This window comes from Sinocyclocheilus anshuiensis, unplaced genomic scaffold (genome assembly GCF_001515605.1).
Source record: "Sinocyclocheilus anshuiensis isolate Anshui unplaced genomic scaffold, SAMN03320099.WGS_v1.1 scaffold114, whole genome shotgun sequence".
NCBI lineage: Eukaryota > Metazoa > Chordata > Actinopteri > Cypriniformes > Cyprinidae > Sinocyclocheilus > Sinocyclocheilus anshuiensis.
In genome coordinates this window covers 497026-505874 of record NW_015544132.1, presented here as the reverse complement: position 1 = coordinate 505874, position 8849 = coordinate 497026, and positions in this window count along the sequence as shown.

Here is an 8849-nt window from a genome sequence, read left to right as displayed (position 1 = left end):
TTTATTTCATTAAATGCTTAAAATGTTCTACTTTATAAAAACAATATTAATATTTAAAAAATTCAGCTTTGCAAAACCATTCGGGCAGAATTAATAATTTTACATTGACATCTATTAATTTAGCAGATGCTTTTATCCAAAGCGACTCTTTCATTTTTTTCTTAAAATATGAATGAAAAATAAAAAGAAGCAAGAAATATCCTTGATTATATAACTATATTCAAATAAATATTTAAAATAAAAAAATTTAGATATCAGTTTTCTTCTTTTCTATTTTGTTATTTTAGCAAATGTGCCTAATGTTCTACTGTGTATATATATATATATATATAATTAATAATTTTACATTGACATCTATTAATTTAGCAGATGCTTTTATCCAAAGCGACTCTTTCATTTTTTTCTTAAAATATGAATGAAAAATAAAAAGAAGCAAGAAATATCCTTGATTATATAACTATATTCAAATAAATATTTAAAATAAAAAAATTTAGATATCAGTTTTCTTCTTTTCTATTTTGTTATTTTAGCAAATGTGCCTAATGTTCTACTGTGTATATATATATATATATATATAAAAAAATAATAATATTAATATTTGAAATATCCAACTTTCTGGCTAAATCTTGGCAGAGATGTTCTAATGAGGGGGATACAAATCTAAGAAATCACGCAAAATAAGAATAACCTGAATATATATTTAATATAGGAATGTAAAAGGGGCCAAGAAAAACTCACTGACTACATAGTAAAGCAAATTAACACTGTTCTATTTGTTGACCTAACAACGTTAACCACTTGTAAGTATTAAATTCACAATTTTGGTCAAACACACATCAGTAAACACGGAAAAGATTCATGCCAGACACAAATCAAATTCAGACAAACCGCCAGGTCTCAAGGCCACAGTTATTGAAGCCATTTGTCTGCTGCATGTGTGTGAATGTATTTCGTGTGACGTGTGCTAAATTCTGAGAGTGTACAGTAGACGGCACACTCACTCCACATTAGCTGCTGAGAATTCAAATGACGAAGCCGCTCACGGCACGACAGCAAAGCAAGCGACGACACACACACACTCTTTGACCGAGCAGTGACCAGCCCAAATGCATCATTGTTTATTTCGTTAACTTTTTAACACAAACAAACACACAGCCTTCCTGTGGCTTTAGCTCTTGATTTGGGATTTGTTTGATCCAGCTAACCAAAATTTCCCCATGATGTTCTATGAAGCCAGCCGAACGCTGATAAACGCATATCACAAATGTGTGTATGATTGTATTGGCGTGTGTGTGTGTGTGTGTGTGTGTGTGTTTGTACGTAATGGAGGAGAGGGGGGCTGGCTTCACAATAGTGCTTTGAATCAATTTGTGCCATCGGCTGGATCATTACTGAAACAACAGTCTTGTTGATGGAGATGTATTTAGTTTAGTCAGTGATGCACGACATGCATTATTGAACTACCTGGCAGCCTAATCAAAACCAAATTATATTCATATCATAAGCACAAGGGCTACTGCAGACAATTGGGCCTATAATTCTTCATAGGCCGATAATTCTTGTTTAAGTCGATTATCAAGGGGGTCAACATGTATTTAGTTATTTTTGAATGTAAATGAACTGTGTCACGCTGTGTGCGTGTTGGTTGCTTGTTTTAATGAATTGAACTAAATGAATACATGTAAATGTTTAAACGTCTGTGTTTATATCAAAATCAAGGTTGTAGAAAATATTGTAAATTAATATATAGGAAAGCATATATTTTAGGTGCTGTGACTGATCGCCATTTATCTTTGTGTGTGTGTATTTTTATTTATTTATTTATTTTTAATCAAACTTTTTCTTTATTAGTTTTTCTTAAATGGTCCTGTGGTGTGACAAATGTAGTCTCTTAAATAAAAATGGTCATATAAACTGCATGCGGGATAATTACAAAACATATTCTATTCTATTCTATTGTTTTTAATAAAATATATTGTAATATAAATAAAAAAGGAAATAATCCTTTATTGCATATTTAAATATAATTTATACTAAAATCTTATACTAAATTTTATTCGAAAGTGCAAATAGTTTTATAAAAAAAACAAAAAAAAGTGGCAATAGTTTTATCATTCTCTCTCAGTCGTACTCTTTCTGGGATCTGTGAAAGCGGGGTGAAACGGTCAGTGGAACGCTGTCTGTGTATTTTAAAGTAGAGGCCGTGAACTCTAGGTATTATCACTCTAATGCCCCGACAAAGAGAGGCGGGGGAGAATCGTGTCACACAACCACATGCAACTGTCCTCATTTGCTCACATGCGATAAACACACAGTTTGTGTTGAGAAATCACTTATTGGGGTTCTGAATTTTGATGCGTTAAAATAGCTAAATTGCTACAGAAATAGAACATATAAGATTTCTGCAAAGAACATAATGAATGTTTTTGCTTTTTTAAATTTCATTCCACCACAAATTGACAAATTGACATCATTAACTTCTATATTTATATATCTAGCACAATATGTTATTGCTAATATACTTTATGTAAAAAAAAAAGGCCAATTTAATATAGGCTAAATGATCTATTGCTATAAAATTCAGTCAAATGTTGGTAACAGATTTTAAGTTAATTGCTTTTTAAAAGATTTGTGTTCAAAGTGTGTGTTCCAATTTAATGGTTTGGATGATGAGCATGCAAACAATTATTTTTGCTGCCACAGTAATTAGTTAAATAAGTTAATAAGTTAAAATACTATAATATATGTCAAATATATCAAACACACATATGTTTGCAGTTTTTAGTAACTTGGCACTTTAAAAAAAATGAAGTCTGAAGTAATTTAATAGTGAAGTGACATTGTAACAAACTGCAAATGAATGAAAACATATTACAAAATAATTGGAAACATGGCATTCACGAGCTGACTGAAATGTCTTGTGGGCTGGCTGTTGTTCAAGCTTGATTTTATGGATGTGTGCTTATTGAATACACCTCATTTTCATGCTTACACATCACATTTTTGTAATTATAATAGATTATGACCAAAAGGAATCACATCTGTTTAATGGTCTAAATATATAATACAACCACAGTTAAAAGGTCAGTATATTTAAGTAGGGAAGAAGGGTCTGGAATGTTAACCAGGATAAATATTAATACAAAATATAAATAATATAAAATAGTAATATAATAATAATATTAAAAGAAAGAAAAGAAAAAGAAAATGTGGGAAAGTTAAAAATAAGATATAGAAAATTATTATTTTCATATTATTATTATTATTATTATTATTATTATTATTACTACTACAGTCAATGGTTAAATGGGACATCACCCCAGTTCTCCGTTGTGGGCACTGCCATATCTCACCAATCACAAGAGACACATGAACTCTCCATGAACCCGTCTGTCTAAACTCATGAAGCAGATAACTCATTTTTAGAAATTAAGCAAGTTTTAGTGGTTATACTCGGATGGTGTGATCTCTGCCCTAAAAGTGTAAATGGCAGAATGTAATACATTATTTAAAAAACGAAAAAAAAAAAAAAAAACACTTTGAGGCGCATTTATCCAAAACTATTTAACAGCGATTGTAAAAGTGAACAAACAACATATAGCAGTGTAGTGATTATATATTTGATGGTTTTTGAATGTGGGGTGCTAAATATGCTAAATAATCAAAAATATGTTAGTAATACTTTAATATATTAATATTTGGTTTGACAATAATTTCTACTATGCTCAACTTATACAGCATGACCAGAAACTGCAACATGGCAAAAACAAAAACAAGCAACAGAGAAATGTGTAGTTGATATTATTGTATATTTTATTAACTAACTTGTCTCTTGATAATTTCTGCAAGTTCTGTTCATTTGTTTCATTCATTCTTCATTTGCTCTCTGATTTATGTACAAAATATATTTCCCTTTATTTCAAAATAATAGACACTATTGAGATTTTTTTTTTTTCTCTGAAGCTAAATTAAAAACAATGCTAACGTGCAACACCACTCATGCATGCATGCACACAACTTTTCAATAATGTAAAAACATAATAATACTTTCAAAATCCTCATTTTATATTAAACGAGCGTGTCTGACTGTCTTTAAAAGACAGAGACAAGAGAACAACCCTCACGGTCGCTGGTTATTTTCTCCTCTAGGGAGGCAGGTAGGGTTAAAACAGGGTCAATGTGTCTCTATTAATTTAGTTTTCTCTTCATATCCATCTACAGCAAAGCAATCAAATCGTCGCACAAATCTCTCCCAAATAATTGACCGACTTTTTGGGGTTCAAACAGAGGCAACGGTAATGCTGACAATGTCGCTTTGGTATAACAGCTTAGCTTCTTCATCCTGCTTTTATTTTTCCCTCGGCAAGTCGTCCCTGTGCCCTGCTGTTGAACCTGCACATTTCTGACCGATGGGCAATTCTGTCGCTTTAAAACTGCAGTGGGTGATGGGGGGCAAATGCCAGCTGTGATCTTACCCTTGGCAGAGCTCATGCAATCTCTAAAATATTCAAACAAACTTTACCGGCAAGATTGTGGTACTGCATTGCCAAAGCAAAAGCTATTATTAAATATCTTCTGTTTATATTTCTAACAATATTAAACCCTTGAAGAAATGCTTATATTTCTAATTTGAATTACAGCGAAAAAATGTTTTTATTTGAACAGAAAAATATAATATGACAGCAAAATCTCTCATGTTATTTGAGAAGCGATGTCTGAAATATTGAAAAAGAAGATGATGATGAGGGTTATGGAGCTAGTCATGGACATTTAATCAGGACTACATTCTCTAACATGAAGGTTGATTGCTATGCAAGCTGAGGGCAGCACAGATCTGAGGGCATTTCATTGTGTGTGTGTGTAAGCAGCATGGCAATAATCTCATATAGCTGCATCATCTGCCAGGGCCTTTTAGATCCATTTCCCCTCGGCCTGGAATAGCAACAGGGCAACAGCTGGTGTAGATGAACGCAGGCGGGCGGACAGGGAGGGTTATGACGAGGGGGGTGGGGGTGCTCCATTTTTTCTTCTTTTCCTACCCCTCCAAATTAATCCTGACACTTTGACCCTTGCCTAAATTCTTGGTTCCATGTTGCGGTCTGTGGCAGGGATTGAGACGCACGAAATGACAGCAGGAAAGCAGGATAATGCATCCCGTGCCAATCAGTTTTTTCCCCCGACGTCCCGTCAATCTGGATTGTCCCAAACTCCTCTGACAGGAGGAAAAGTTCAAAGTTGAACCTGACAAAAACTAGTCCATTCCCACTTTTCAAAGAGATTGTAAAAGCACAATCTGGGGAAAGAGAAGAGGTTTTAAATGGATAAGATAAAGACGCTCATTATGCTAATGTGAAGCTTCTCCACTAAGTAATTATGTGCTTAAGACACAAACAACTGAAATGAAACAACAGATAATTGTAAATAAAACGATGAAGATAATAATAATAATAATAATAATAATAATAATAATAAAGTCAAAACCTCAGATATATATTATAAATACTTTATATACTACTACAAGTCAATACATATTATTATGAAATAATATGTATAACAAAAAAATCTAAACTATGACTCTGGCATTGACCCACTACTGTTTGAGCTACAGGAACAAAACAAAACAAAACAACAGCAAAAAATAAATAAATAAACAAATAAAACAAACAAAATATAGCAAAAAAAAGTAAGTGGTATTTGAATTTAAACTGAACAAAATTCAAACAAAATCTGTTAGAACGTGTAACAAGTGATATAGGTAGCGTTTTCTTCAAGGAGCTTTATTCAGTTTGGTAGCTTAGCTCCTGAAACCCCGCTGCTCACATAAGCTGTGTGTTTTTATTGTAACCATTAACACATCCTTATTGAAGACCCCCTGTTACACTTTTAATTAGAAAATTGAAGAATGTCATGGGGACTTGAGTGCATGACTCTTAATGATAGGTCTGGATTAGCTGTCATTAAGGGATAAAACAGACATTAACCGCTCAACACTCTAATCTACAAAAACAGCGCTGGTCTTCAGGACATTTCTCAATCACTAAAACAAATGCATCGAGCACCTGACAGTTCGGTGTGAAACCACTGATTTGACTGTGCTTTATTTTTATATTACTGGATTTATAAATGCAACATGAGAGCTGACAAGAAATCTTGTAAAAGCAAATTTCATGGTTGGATAAACATTCCCTCTCACTCTGTATAAAAAAATAATTATTACTGAATAAATGAACTGATTGATTTGAATTTCTCTAATGCAGTTATTTTCATTATTATTATTTTTTTATTGACACACTCACACACATACACACAAACACACACACACACACACACACACTTTACACAAACTTGCGGCATTCATGATTCATACAGTTAAGGTACTTTAAGCAAAAGGGAGATATTCTGAAATTCATACAGTTTATAAATAAATAAACAGACAGACAAATAAATAAATAGAAATTATAAATTTATGCATTTAAAAAAATAAAGTTTATTCAAAAGATAAAATATAAATTAATTATTACATGTATAAAGACATGAAAGTATATAATACTATATTTCATAAAAAAAAAATGTCTGAGAGTTCAGTGTTTGTCCATATCAACAACTGTCCTGATCTAATGTTCACACTTCATTAATTATTTACTGAACAAAGTACCTCTTAATAAACTAGTATGAAAAAAAATCACTAAAATGGCAAAAGTTTTTCTGTTTTGTGAGTGCTATTTATTCATCTGTCAGACTGTATTTTTAGAATGCTTTTATTTCTACCCATTATTTTCTCCATAATGTATAAAGTGTTGCTTGAAGCTTTTAACAGAGGTCTCAGCACTGTGACAGGAAAGACATTCAGTGCATTTCCTTTTTGAAAGACACGACCATCATGACTATCCTGTGCTTTTACCCACAAACGAGCAAATCCATTTACAGACAAACCGAATGGTTTATTTTTCCTTTTCTCCGTTTTTTTACATCACCGCTCCCCGATTGCAGCCGAGCAAGCTTGCGATCAGACCATCTCAGAAGATCTGTCATGAATACTTAATACCCTAAATGTTGCTCATGAGGCCATTTTCACGCTTCAAGAAACATCCGAACGGAGAAGTTGGTCGCAACTCGGAAACCGGTTTCACTTTTTGCTTCATTTTCTCTTGAGATTCTGAACATATGTGGCAGCAAACAGCAGTGCTGAATGGGTGCGCTTGTGTACGTATGTCTAATTTCATTTCATCGTACGGTGGTTCACCATCAGGCCATCTAACAGCATGAGGACAAGCACGTTAATGAGTCAACAAATACAGGATTATGTTATTTGGTTTAACAGATAAGCTTTATTTCTACAGATTAAATGAGCATTTTCCAAAGCTCTATTTAGCATAAAGCGCTACAGTCATTGATATGATTATGGTATGGTTGTATCTAGGCCAAGGCCTGCAAACCTACATATCTAGCACGGGCAACGTAAGTAAATTCAGCTGATCTCCTTGCACGATGGATGGATACAGTTGCACTGCAAACCCATGTTCAGACAAACCCACAACTGTGACCTGCAGTGCCACTTACGTCCATTAGGGGGAGTAAGAGATACAGATAGCAAAAGGAAGCATAGACAAGCGAGAAAGAGTTCAACTGAAATCAGAAAAGCTGCTGCACAAAGAGGGTGTTGTTTGGCGGAGACGTTAAACACCTTGGCCGGCATCCTGTTGAGATAGAGAACTGTACAGTAAGAGGCCTTTAATAAGAGTAGATTAGTGATTTTGGCTTTGGATTGTGATATATTCTACACACACATACACAGGTGGATTCCACACATACGGTACACCTCTATGTTGTAGCACTGCTAAAGTTGAACAGGTCAAGCGCTGTCTTGGCATGGGAATACATGGATCTGAGCGCTTGGATTCAAAAACGTCATTCAGTGGCTCCAAAATGTGATCAAAAAGGCTAAAGACCCCAAACTCCTGCGGATTCGCTCTGAGAAGCGCTTGACTTTTCTCTCTTGTTCATCTTCTTCCAGAGCTTTCTCTATCTCGGCTTCTCTCCGGGACCGTAATACCACATCAATGCCTCAGCGGGGCTGTGGCACCAGGCAAATGTAAACAGAGAGGTCATCCCTCCTCTCTCGTGCTGTGCTCAGGTCTTTTTCTCATCCCTCCATCGCCTCTGAAAGGTCTAGCCTTTCACACGGGACAAGAGAGGGATGAAGGTGAAGCATGACATCCCATTTGAGGTTTAATGAAAGCGAGGGAGGAGAAGAGAGAGAGAGAGTAAATGACTCAGGGATCTCAGCTGATGATCGCTGGAGATGCAGCAGTGGTCTGAAGAGAGGCAGAGCTGCGTCATAAGACTGAAATAAAATAGAAAAGAAGGATGAATAGGCCACAGCTGGATAGACGGATGAATGAATGGGGTGAAAGGGGAGGAAAATAAAGGATAAAGAAGTTTTTCTTATTACCCCCTTTGTAACTTACCCACCCGTTCTTTCATAACATTTCCAACCATAATTTGTTACAGTCATACAAAATAGATTCAAATTTACATTTGTGATCTTTTAAACCAATGCAAATACAGTGTGTATATCACAAAATGCCAGGTCTTTTCAGCTTTAGTCTTGTCTCATTGGCAGTATATCTCTTCCAAAACCTAGTAAGCTGCTTTGCTGCCTACCTAGACAGCTTCCAAACAGTCATGGAACCTCATAAGTGACTGATTTGGAATGCTCTACATAAAGCTCATGGGATACTAAACTAGTTTTTTTATATATATACTTTTGTTTTTAGAAAATTTAATTTTTCTTAATACTTTTATTCAGCAAGGATGCATTAAATTGATCAAAAGTGATGCTCAAATTT